Genomic DNA, 13,714 nt, shown 5'->3' with positions numbered 1-13,714 from the left:
ACCATCTACAGAGAAGCACAAGAGCTGTAGACCTGCCATAGCCTTGTACATACATGTTTGCTGTGATAGAACCCACCCAGGCAGGATGTGGACAGAACCTCCAGATTTCAGTCTGGCCCAGAGTTTTTAACAGGAGCTACAGAGGCCAGAGTTCCTTGCTTGAGCCATAAATTTAGGCGAAGGTTTCCCTTCCTGTGTTTGCACCAGCACACACATACTCTTCTCCCATGCAATGTTAGGCAAGATGGATTTCACCTAGACAGAAGTGTCTGCTGGGGTTTAGCTCTTCCATGGCTTTATGTCTGTGACTCAGCTCACTGGCTGTTGTCAAATGTATAAAGCCCTCTTCATTCTTTACATTCACTACTTCTCAGTTTGGTTTACACCCACCAAAAATCTTTTCCATGTTTTTCTTCCTTACAAGGAAAATAAACTTGTAAAGAGGGAGAAGTGAAGGGTTACATCTGGAGAGAGTTATGGCTGTGGCTCAAAGGAACAATTGGAATGTCTGCAATGTGGAAGTTTCTTCCACAAAGCCATTTCTTTCCTCTTCTTGAGAAGTACAGATACAGGCTGCTGCTGCTCACAGAGCACAGCCCCAGTGCTCAGCATCAGAAAGTCTGCTTGTCTTGAAACTAATTACAAAAGCCACAGCTATAGTAGTAGTAGCAGCAAATTTTATAATTGGCTGTTTCTGATACTTTTTGGTAGGTATTTCTGACAAGCTGAGTGCTTGTAGATACTACTGATATCACTGGCATTGGGATGTTTGGCAGAGGAAAAGACCCTTTGCGTAGATGGTGACTGAGATCAGCAGCACCAAGTCCACCACAGCCTCACAGCTTCATTCACCTGTTACAGATACTGTGTTGGAGGGTGTCATCTTCCAGCTTCAGGCTCAACTCTGAATTTTGAGGAGCATGTGGAATGAACAGATAAGAAAGGAAAATGGTTTTCTTTGGTGTAAATTAGTGATGGGGAAATACACATACAGAGGGTACAGCCCACTTCTCTTGCATGTGTAGGTGTAGTGGTTTGGTCCAAAATACTCATTACTGTTTATCTTCTGTGAGATAAGAATTAGGAGAAATGCAAAACAGGCACCAAACTTGAAAGACTATAAAGAAGTGGGTGGAGAATGTCATAGGTTAGCAAGCATAGTCCCAGAAGGGATGTCCTTGCTAAGGAGTGCTTACAGCTTCCTCTGGGAACTGATAGAACCTATCAGATGGCCAGTTTGAATATAGACAATTCTTTGAGCCACTTAAAGTTGTGATCACCTCTGTGATCCACATTTAAGAATAGACAAACTCCTCCTCCAAGCTCTCTCTCCTTTCCGGTGCTGGGACAGGTGGCTGCAGGGCCCGAGCAGGGCCCAGTGGGCCCAGCCCGGGCCCTTGTTGGGCCAGGCCGGGCCGGGCCACGGCCATCCTGGAGCCGATGGACCTGTTCCAGCCGTGGAACCCCCCCCCCACTGCCTTGCCATGGGCAGCCGGAGCGGCTCGGCTCTCCCCCCTCTCCACTTCGATAAGAAAAATTCAACATTCCAGCTGCAAAGCTGCAAGGCCGAGGTGAGATTAACCCTTTTATTGCTGTGAAGAGCTGAAAACCTGAGGGAAGAGAGAGAGGAGATGCTTAAAGCTGAAATTCTGTTGTGAAGCTATGATATACCAGAGTATCCTGTTGTAATTTCATGAAGATATGGGGGGTGGAGTGTTCAACTCGTGAGCAAAAGCACCTGCGCTGAGATAGGCAGATGCTGACGCAGCTGTAATTTCATGAGAAGTTTGGACAGGGAGAGATGAACCAGATGAGGACTTTTGCTCCAAACGGGAAAGGAGAAAACCTCAGTCCCTAGAGATGGACCAGATGAGGACTTTTGCTCCAAATGGGAAAGGAGAAAACCTCAGTTCCTAGAGATGCTCCCAGAGATAGTCCTAACAATGAAGATGATGAAGACCCTTTGCTCCCAGGGAAGGAGAAGGGCCTCTGTTTTTGTTTCTGAACGGCTCAACCTTAAAATTGTACCCCAAAAAACTTCAAGAGTGGACCCTCGAAAGCAGTTGCGGGAAAAGCTGCAAGTCGGGGGAAGGGACTCACATGCGAGCAGAGAGACTCCTCTTCCTAAATGGACTGAACAATATTTGGAAGTGGGCGGCTGTCTCGTTGTGATAATGTTTTCATAGCATGAGCAAGAAGAGACTTCTCTTTCTAAATGGACTGAACCAGGTTATTATGGCAGTGGTAAACAGACTGAACATCTTAAGGGTTGTCTTTTTACATTGTCAGTAGGAGAAGGGAGGAAGGTGGGGGGAGGAGGAGAGCTCTGAAGGTGGTATAAATTTTTTTTTCCCTCTTTTAGGTCTGTTAATAAACTTCTTTATAGTCTTTCAAGTTTGGTGCCTGCTTTGCATTTCTCCTAATTCTTATCTCACAGAAGATAAACAGTAATGAGTATTTTGGACGAAACCACTACACTAAATTGGTGTTTCTGCCCAGTTACAAACCGAACCCGCGACAGTAGGATTTTCCTCAGACTACAGTTCTCAAAGGTTGGGGTTGCCCTTTTTTTATTCCATGCAGGTTAGTGGTATGCAGTCCAAAACCACTCCTGGTTCAAGCAAATGTAGTTTGGCATTAAAATTTTTTTAAACAAGAACTTAATTTCTGATTCTGAGGTTCAAGTTCTATTTGCACCTGGTTTTATTTTTTAAAAGACATTAAACTTAACTGCTTAGAAACAACCCCATTTCTGAAAAGAAGGGTCAATGTTTGAAACATTTAATATTTATTTAAGCAAAAGGTACAAAGTTATTTTAAATTAATGTGTTATCTGTAAAACCATTATCTCCTAATTTTTTACACGTCTTATAAGTTTGTTAGTTCATAAACAAACTAATTTTGTAATAATGACATTCAGAGAAGAGAAAAAAAACAAACTATGAGGCAATAACCTCTACAGTGATCAAATTTTTTTTCCATTTGTAAGGCATAGAATATTTGCAATGTATAATATCGTGCATACTGTTCTTGTTTAGCTTTTCTCAGAAGTGTGCAAGACTAAGCACAAGGTTCTGCGAGAAATACAGAATTCTACTTGTTTTTAAAAATGCCATTCAGCAGAAAACAAAAGCTGCCTTCCCTATTGTAGATCTTCCTCTTTTTTTCCTGAGATATCTAGTTTCTCTTTGCAGTCACTTTTTCTTTCCTTTCTAAAATGTCTAATAGAGAACAAAACTATGGCAAAGTGAAAGTATTGATTAAAAAAAGAATTTGCTATTCACGTCAGTGTTTAGTGTATTTTTGGAAATAATTGTGAGCAGAACAGCTACAAGATGTTCTAAACATCTGCACTGCATCTAGCAAATGGCTTTTCAAACATTCCCATGTGTGCTTGACTTGTTCCTGCACCATCTCCAGCAACTATTCCTGGTAGCTATATGTGTCACTGGAATGGATGTGGAGGAGAAGTTATGTTGGAAAAGGGTGAAAAACACTTTGGAAAAACTTGGATAGAGACCTTTCCTTGGAGGAGATCTCATGCTCACCCTTGAAACAAATCCAGTGGTCCCAACATGAGAGTGATGGAAGCACTGGGCTGACAGTCCATTATGATGAACCCAAAGACTATACTGTTCCTTGGATTTTGCCATTCTTCATGCTTAAGTGCCTATTTGCCTCTTCTATACATCCAATTACGTGGGAATTAATTACACACTATGTTAAATTCATCTGAGAGATATTTTGATTTGCCAGCTCTTTAGCGGTCCTCACTCTTGAAAGTTTGTGTCTCAAATGCAGCAGTTGCTTCATCTTCTTATACCTTGCCTTCAAGCAGGGAGTTAGCTATCATTGCTATATCAATGTCAATATTTATTGTGTCAATATTACAGTAATGTTTGTGGGGTTTATAGGATTATTGATAAAAAACATTAGATAACATGGGAGCAGAACTGGATACCTTTAGAAACACACCTGCTCAGTGTTGAGACTCCATTGTCAATGTTCTCCTGTTTCCAAATTATAATTTGTCATTTCTTGTCTGTTTAGTTGATAATCCACTCAATGTAAGCCACACCGATTCTGATTCACACTGAAGTTACTTTGCAGTCAAAGAACCCTACAAAATCAAATGTTTCAAAGAACTTAGCCTTCCATCAGTGCTGCAGCTTTTAACAAATAAATTTATAATTGCATTTTTAAGATAAAGGTAGACAAGAACATTAGCCATACAGAACACAGGGTTACTCACAAAACTACAGGACTTACTCCAGATGAAGTGTTTCTGATTTTAATGGTGGTGCTCATCTATAAAAGATTCAGGAGCACTGAAGACCATCCCATTGCCATCACAAAGTCAGAGCTGCTACCATAACCTCCCTTCTTTCCACATGAAGAGTGATGGGAGGTGGGAAGAAAGAGGGTGATTGTGTCTTTGTGGATATCTTTGCTCTGGCACAGGAGAACAGCAGCTGTGAGCTCTTCAGCTCTTCTCAAAGCCTTCCACAGCTTTCTTAACAGGAAAGGGAAACTGGAAGCTAGAAGTTCATAAGCATTCTAGCTTAGCCCATTTCTGTCGTCCTCAGATTAGAAACATACAAAATATAGTGGGAGATACAATGCCTCTGTGTGACATTTCTGTTGTAAATGTGGTAAGTGTTATAATTATGCATGCAGATAAACTTAAAATGGCTGCAATTGTACCTAAAGTTTGGTCTTTACTCCTAAAATGGAAAGCAGCCATGGATTTACTTACCTTGACAAGAACAAAATAAATCTTGCATGCAGCATAGTTTTAAGGGAAAAGGAGAAGAATTTGATATATAACCATGCACTAAGGATCCTGATTTGGCAGGGTTTCCATTGGTTTTTCTTTGGGAAATGTTTCTTATCAAGACGGCTCTCTGGGATCTTTCTCATCTTTTCTGCTCCTTGGAGTTTTTTCTTAGAGAAAATGTTTTAAAATTCTAGATATAATCACAATTTTTTTTTTTGCCTTTTCAGACTCAGATATGCCCTAGGTTCTGTGCTTCCCAACACAGACTGCCAGGCAGCTGGGGGAAAAAGGATTCTTTATAAATTGAAGCTCTTACTTCTTCCTTTCTTTACTCCCTTGTCCAGTCATCCAGATTAATTCTTGATTGTGAACATAATTTAGAGCATTTATTGCTTTCCCTCAGGCCAGAGGACATCTATTTTTTAAAGGAAAATCTTCATAAGTAATACTTTGCTTGAATAAATGTGCTTCAGAAGCTGAGTTGTTATGAGCCTTTTCCACCCAGGCAGCTGGCAAATGAACACCCTCATGGAAAGGGCCTCATTGCTGGGACATGAAGCCAGGACAGCAGCTGTTTTACACAGGTAACTGTGGTGGGATGGTTTTCTCAGGCGCGACACATAAACACAGCCACTTGCCTGCGTGTCCATGGCAGTGCTACTAATCCTTGCTGCAGTACTGACCCACAGTACCCGTGTGCTGGTGTGCCATGGCCAGGCACAGCAGGGCACGCCTCGCAGTACACAGGTGGCTTCACAGTGCACGTGCTGCAAGAGCTGCTCCTGCCCCTCCACTCCCACCAACAAACATCACACCCATGTAAATGACAAATGTGTTGAGGGGAACGAGATTTGATAAGGAATAAGAAAGAGGGAGGAGGCAAAAGAGAAACACACTCCCTTCTGCTGACATGTCATCACTGGCACATCTGCTTTATGTCTGAGTGTGCTAATGATCTCTCTGAAACCCCAGTGCAAGACAATTAGGGATGATAAATCACAAGGGGGTTTCTTAGGTTTTAAGATCCCAGATGCTATAGTAGAAAAAAGGAGGCAAAAAGAAAAGAATGGATGCTTTATCTCACCTAAAATCTGCTGAGTGCTGACACAAAAAACCTTAACTTTAAAAAGATAGTAGAATGCCATAAAACACAAAAAGGGCAAAGTTTTTTCCACTTTTGTCTGGATTCCAACTCATACACAAGACATTCTTCGTGATTATCTTTTTTTTTTGAGGGGGAAGGAAAAATTTTAAAAAGAAGCCTGGTCTTCCTGGTCTTTAGGAGTTGTGTGTATATATATACATCTTCTTGACTGATGAACTTTTATGCACACATAAGCTTTTTCATCCAATAAAAAGTCACTTTAAAAAATCAAACCATAAGTTATAGGATGATTTCATTGCAAAGGGGAAAGTCAGAATTGTTTGCTAATGCTTATTCTTTTCCTCTCTAGGACATAGTCGATTACAAGGCAGTATGTACCAGGGGCTTTTCCAGTTGTGTTTGTACACACTGTCTCCCACATCTTCACACAGTGGTAGAAGGCAGATTACACACTGTTTATAAAGCTAAAGCTGGACAAATTATCTGCAACAGATGGTCTGATTAGCCTGAGCCTCCACCTTGCTCCCAAATTTTATGGTAGTGGATCCTGGTGTTTCAGATTAGTTTGCTACTGAGATTTGTCAAAGCAAGGGACAGACTGGAGGAGCTGCGTGTCAACTGCACCACTGGGGCGCTGTGGCAGCTCCATGCTTTTCAGAGACCCTAGAGGAACTGACTGAGAAGTTTACAAACACTGAGCAGCAAGCTGATGCACCAAAAAGAAGCCACTAATATTAATGAAAAGTCAGTTTTCTCAAGACTGGTAAACATTACCTGGAGTTGGTGTCTGGAGTTTGTTAGTACAGAACCTCCTCTTCCTCCAAAGGGTTCTGAAAAAACAACTTCCAGATCATCAAGGTCTGTTGTTTAAACCATAATAGAGGGCAGGCTTCTGCAGGAAACTGGCACTACAGATCTGCTGTCCTTCAGTGGTCAACAGCTTCCTGTGTTTCCTTCATTAAAAAACATGCATGTGATGGTGATGGTGATGATGATGATGATGACGATGATGATGATGATGATAGTAGAACTAAAGAAAATTGCAGTGGATGGTTTCAGTAATCACAGGTGCCAGTCATTAAAAAAACACTGCAGTGCTGATGTCAGCTTATGTCCTCCATTAGCTTTCCCTGTGCAAGACATCTGAGGGCTGGCATTGACCTTACATCACAAAGAGCATGGCTGTCAGAGTACATAGTCCTAGAAGTACATGGTTTGCTTTGCATCCTTTTATATCTGAGTGAATTTCAGACAGTCTGGGAACTGCCCCTTCCATTAGGCTATGGGGGCTACTGAAAGCTTCTAACCCAACCTATTGATTTGTAACTGTTGATCTCCCCTCTAAATGGAGGGATACCATGTCCCGTGAGATGGAATCAGCCTGTGCTCTTGCTGGTGCTAATGCAAATATGAGAGGACAAGCATTTGCTTTACTATTGATGAATCCACTCAGGCAGAACAGGACATGCATTTTAATAAGACTATTTCCCATTATACTGAAACACCTTGCTCTTTGCATGAAAATAAAAGACAGAAATAGTTGCCTAAGGGCTGTCTACCCTCCCTGAAGGGGGATTCTAAAATGCTTCTTGTGCAGGGGCTGGGGTTAAGTATAAGTGAGAAGGTTGCCCAACAAAGAAAAATAGGGGGTGAAATGCAGCTCTGGAGAAGCTGTTTTCCAGCAGTCATGCCTGTTGCACCACACTGTAGCTGTCTTTTTTAACAGTCAAGGCATGACTGCAAAAAAAAGAATACAGGCAAGAAGGGATAAAAATAAGTGCTTAGAAGGGAAGTGACTGGTGGATGGACTACTAGAAAGTACCTTACTATCATCTCCCCAGTTGTAGTCACTCTTGTTGACTCTTGGGAAGGAGAACTCAGAAAGCAACTACCTTGCATGTGCCCAAAACTAAGGACTTAGAAGGCTCCCAGACTCTCTGTAATTCTGTGATTTGTGACTAGAGATTTATCTCCTATGCAGTGCTCCTTCCAACATGCGTGTTCTCAGAGAGAAAAAGCTGGGGATGAGGAGCACCTGACCAGGCTGGCTAGAGCCAGCATCACTAGCTCTCAGCTGGATTTCCACATACATCTGTACAGCACCATCCAGTTACTTCTTTTGCAAGAATCAAATCAAAGACATCGGTATCCAGTGCAAAAATCCCATCCAGCTCATCTAAATGCAGACAATAGGGGGGCCCCACTGGTTTATCATCTTAGTACCCTTCGACTTAATTCAACAGTGCATGGTTTTCCTGGGACTGTCTGGCTATTCCCTTAACAATTCTCTTCAACACTTCCACGGGTCTGGGTGCAAAGACTAGAATTTTCTAGTCCCACAATGCTGAGACATCCAGAATAGCCCATGGACTACTGCAAAGCATATGATACTGTCCCATACAACATCCTTGTCTTTAAAATGGAGAGACGTGGAATTGATGGGTGGACCACTCAGTGGATAAGGAATTGGCTGGATGCTCACACTCAGAGTGTTGCGCTCAAACAGTTGTAATGTCCGGATGGAGACCAGTGATGAGTGGTGTCCCTCAGGGGCCATATGGAATCAACATTATTTAACATCTTCATAGGGGACATGAACAGTGATATTGAGTGCACCCACAGCGAATTTGTGGATGACACCAAGCTGACTGGTGTTGCAGTTGATAATCTGAATGGAACAAATGACATCCAGGCGGACCTGGACAGGCTTTAAAGTTGAGCCTCATGAAGATCAACAAGGTCAGGTCAGGGCAATCCCAAATACGGACACAGGCTGGGCAATGACTGAATTGATAGCAGCCCTGCATAGGAGATCTTAGGGATATCTGTGGATGAAAAACTGAATATGAGCTGGCAATATACTCAGGCAGACCAATCACGCCCTGAGCTGCATCAATAGAAGCATGCCCAGCAGGCTGAGAGAGCTGATTCTTCCCCTCTGCTCTGCTCTGGGTCCCCCAGCACAGGAAAGACATGGATTTTCTGGAACAGGTCCAGAGGAGGGCCACAAAGATGATCAGGGTGCTGGAGCATCTCTGTTATGAAGACAGACTGAGAGAGCTGTGGTTGTTTAGCCAAGCTCCAGGGAGACCTTATAGTGGCCTTCCAGTACTTAAAGGGGGCCCTGAGGAAAGATGGGGACTGACTCTGGATCAAGGAGTGCAGTGATAGGTTGAAGGTGGTAATGGTTTTAAACTGAAAGAGGATAGATTTTGTTTATATGCTAGGAAGAAATTCTTTACTGTGAGGGTGGTGGGACACTGGAACCAGCTGGCCAGAGAAGTTGTGGCTGCCCCATCCCTGGAGGTGTTCAAGGCCAGGTTGGATGGGGTTTTAAGCAACCTGGTCTAGCAAAGGGTGTCCCTGTCCATGGCAGGGCAGGTAGAACTAGATGATCTTTAAGGTTCCTTCCAACCAAACACTTCTAGGATTCCATAAAATGGTGGGTTGTGATATCTCCCAGTGTAAGGCTATAGCGAACTACTGGAGTGTGACCCAAAAATACAAACTGGATGCAAGCCCCTACGTGGACAGTGTGGCTTTTGTGTGAAGTGACTGCAGATCAGCCCAGACAGTTATCCTGGTTATTCTCAGCAGACTACAAAGCAGCTGGAAAAACACCAAAATAATTCTCAACTCAGATGCCACTACACTTAGACAGTAGGAGGAGAAAAACTACACCTCTGCTCATTGACAGTATTTTAAAGAGGTGATATGATGAAACTCAGAGCTGCATTTTAGTAATTTCATTATTCTAAAGAGATTGCAAAGAAACAGACTCTTTCTAGTGAGACAAGTCTGCTGAAGTTGGCTATTAACATGATATCCTAAATATCTGCTACTAAGGTCCTGCTCTCTTCATAAAGAGTCAAGAAAACATGACATAGAGAAGACCTGCAAGGTCACCTAGTCCATCTCCTTGACACTATTTGTTGTTTTGTTCTTCCTTGGTTTCCCATGTCTTAATCTAAACTTGTCCTTATTTCCTTCCTCCCTATCAGCCATATGAATCTCTTTTAAAATAACTGCCTTCCTCCTCAGTATCAGACCAGATAATAGAGTACATATTTCATGTCTTTCTCCTGTAGAACCTGAAATTAGTCTGTTTCCATTAAGAGCTCAAGTGCAGCTGAAAAATCAGTTTTCATCACTCTTCTTTTTTGCTTTTTCTGTGCATTTTGCTTCTATCAGCTGTGGTCAATAGTCCCCCTCTCCCTTACCTGCTCACCTGTGAAATTTTTTCTTACATTTAGTTACACTTTTTTAAATCACCTCTTTAATTATTAGTGAATATTTGGATCTGCATCTGATTTAATTTTCAAGAAAATTAGCAATGATGGACTTTTTGGGCCAAGATAATGTGTTTTCACTTGTTCTTAGTCAGAATACCTCTCTTTCTTGCTTGCAAGGTTCCTTAGGTTGCTGCGTTTATAATTCCCTTGAATTTGGTCTTTCTTTCCTTGTTCCCACTGATGAACACTTAATCTACTCATAACACTTCCATCCTTTTTTTTTTTCTCTCCTGGTTTTTGGCTGCTTGGCAAGGCTATCCTGGCGTTTTCTAGAGGAGTTGACCTCAGGGTAACAAGTGCTAGTTACCACTAAAAACACATGACCAGTCACAAGTAACTGCTCAGGTACTAACAACTCTTTTCTTTTACCTTATCTTTTTAATTATGCTCCTTTAAAATGTTACTGAAAAACATTGCAGTTTTTTAATAGATTTCATTACACTGTAGCACAAATATATATATGTATGTATCTATAAAATGTAGTATCCTTGCCGGCACTAAGGATTTCCAAGCTGCTGCCACTCTTAATACTGCCCTTTACTAGAATGCTTTAGTGGCTTTTGGTTTACAATGAAGCTGGCCATCACTGCAGAGTTATATTCCAATTAACTACTTCTGCCCCAGCTTGGTTGAAAAAACAATCCATGAGAATTTCCAGGGAGCAAGACATCCTTCAGAGAACAGGCTTCCATCTTTTTCTGTCAAAGAGCTTCTAGATCAAAAGCTGAAACAAAGTCTGTTGACTTTATCAAGACAAAATGCAATGACTTCACTTCAATGAAATGTTCTGATAAGGCCACTTTTGTACTCCCAAAACTCAGCTTTGGGGATTGCTTAGTATATGGGAGAGTATGAATTCTAACTTTTCATTCCAACTGAGATGGAAACAAATTCAGATGGTAGATATTTTTTTCCCCCAGAACAGAACTTCAGCATTTCCACCAGCTCACAGCAGATTCCTATTTACAGTGCGTGGATTTCCTGTCTGCTCTACAGCCTTCTCCAGGAGTTTGAGGCTAAAACTTTCTGCTCTCCTCCTCAGCAGATCAACTGATTAAAACATTATCTGACCCTTAGTAACCCAGGGCTATAATTTAGAAAAAACATAATTTCCCTCTGCCCTTTATTTTTGTTTGCCCAAGGGAGCGTAGAAAAAGCAAATATTATCTACAGACTTTTTTTTGTTTTTCAGAGGCCACATGCAAACAGTTCCCCCTGTCCTTGGAGCTGCAACCCCTTACCCTATAGCTCTCTGTGTTATCTCATATATCCTTCCTCTTGTTATTTGTTGTGTATCTTCCAAAATAAACACAACTGCAGAACCACAGGATAACTTCAGATTGCAAGGCTTAGCATCAAAAATTCCACTGGCTTTAGGCTGGAGGCAACACTGCTGCACACAGGGATTTGAGTTAAACCTCTCTAAAAGACTGCTATTTTTTCCTTTCCCCTGTACATACTAGAACAATGTTCACAACAACGCCTTCATGCTTTTCAAGAAGCAGGAACCACTTGATTTCGTGTTTTGATGAACAGAGAATGTTCCTGTGGTGATTTTTAGTGGGAAAAATGTATCCCATAAACACACTATGAAAGAACATTCTGGAGGATGTGGGATGGTTATTGGTATAGTCAGGAGGGCAAAATCCTGTTCTGTTGGGATTCATTTATGTTTCTCAGATGGGAATGTGGAGAACTGGAATTCCAGTTTGGATTGTTTCTGTGTATATTAATATGTGGCTGTGCATTGTACAAGATGGCATAACCCATATGCTCGCTGCCCAAGCACCCAGCAGGAAAGACATAAATGGCTTCATACCATCGTAGAACTGTTGCTCAGTTCCTAAATAGCCTCTTCACATCAAGCGAAGTATCAGTTCCCCAGACTCTACAGGACAAGGAAACTGCACACGAACTCTAGAAAATCGGCAGGACAGTCTATTTTAGGAGCAGAGCTTCAGCTAGTAAACTCTGAAGATTTGTTGTCTTAAACATGAATCAGGAATATACGGAAATCAGTACCATTTGCACAAATGTGAGCCAGGACTCACAGAGCAATCTGTATATTCTGCAAGATAATGCATTTTCTTACCTTCAGGGAAACCTGAGGCGCTTTGGGCAGACATGTGTTCATTCTGCCTGAGCTCTGAGCTGGTGTGAGAGGAGCCAGCTCCTGTGTGGAAGCTGTGCCATCACAGTGGTGTGGCACTGTGACAAACCCGATGTACACTGCCTCTCAGCACCTGGTCTGTGTCACAGTCCCTTACAGTTTGCTGTAAGGTTCCATGATTCCAGCCAAACATGGGAAATGGATACAACTTCATTGCAAGGTCATCAAATAAATGAGCATCACACATTGCTGGGTTAATCATATGCCCAATATTAAGTTAGAAAAAGAAAAAAAAAAAAAGGACATAATATTTTTAAATAAAAATTTTGTCTCTTCTAGGCAATTCTTTTGACTCATCTCCTCTCAACATGCCTCCCAAGGTTTAGTCCTACTTGCTCTCCAGCCACCTGTACAGTCTTCCCACAAAAGCAAATATAACTTGGTGTTGCAATGTAAAATGTAAGCTGGAAAGAAAACTTTCTGTGGCTGTAAGAAATTCATATTTCTTTCAAGGGAGGGCTCTTAAGATTCCCTATTTGATACTATGACTGTTAGGAAAGAGAGAAAAAAGACAGAATTTAACCACCAGATCTTGATATTTCTAAATGTTTTCTCTGATTTAGTATGTCATCAATTGACAGTATAATTCATGGCAGGAGATGGTATGATTTTTTTTCCCCCCCACAAAATTAATCTCAGTTACAGAAAGTCTGCAGTTCTCCCCTTCAGGTGACACTGTCTTCCACTACTGTCTGCCACTTAGGCAGAATGTGCCAGTCAGAGCTTTCTTGGCACAGCTGAAAGTAAAGACTCTGCAGAACTGTCTAAAGATTAGAAATATCAAGGAATATGTGGTCTAATTTCTGCCTGTTTATGATATTTTATGAATTCTCAGGGAAAAAAAAAATTCATTAATTCTTTAATTTAAATATTATGTTTAAAATACAATACATCATCTTTGACCACAAATCAGGCTGACAGCTGTAGCCAGCTGCCCAGGACTGCTGGGTCTCTCAAATGACTCTCAAAGGTGAATATAATGTCCAGGAAGTCAGAATTCTCTAATTCTGGACCAAAACCAGTTTGACCAGGATGGCAACACAAATGACCCCAACCTCCGTTTTATACCGTGGTTGCTTTAATCAGCTCTGGAGACAGAACTGGAAGAGGAACAGGGCCTCTGTCAGAGGCTGTAAACAGCACTTCTGAGCCACTTCACTGTCTCAAGGGTATTTCGGATAGTGCTGTGTAATCACAGTCAAGCAGCAGAATTGAGAGGAACTGACATAATATTCAAGTATTTGTTTCCACTCTGAATAAGACACAGATAAATATATGGATTTTTTTAAAAAGTAAATGAAAATATTTGGAACGATACCTTGAGGCTGCACACAAACCAGAAGAAAGCACTTTTTCTGTTTGTTTTGAAA

Source organism: Corvus moneduloides, chromosome 1 (genome assembly GCF_009650955.1).
Source record: "Corvus moneduloides isolate bCorMon1 chromosome 1, bCorMon1.pri, whole genome shotgun sequence".
Taxonomy (NCBI): domain Eukaryota; kingdom Metazoa; phylum Chordata; class Aves; order Passeriformes; family Corvidae; genus Corvus; species Corvus moneduloides.
The sequence above is the reverse complement of the archived record's forward strand: the minus strand, read 5'-3'. Positions refer to the sequence as shown.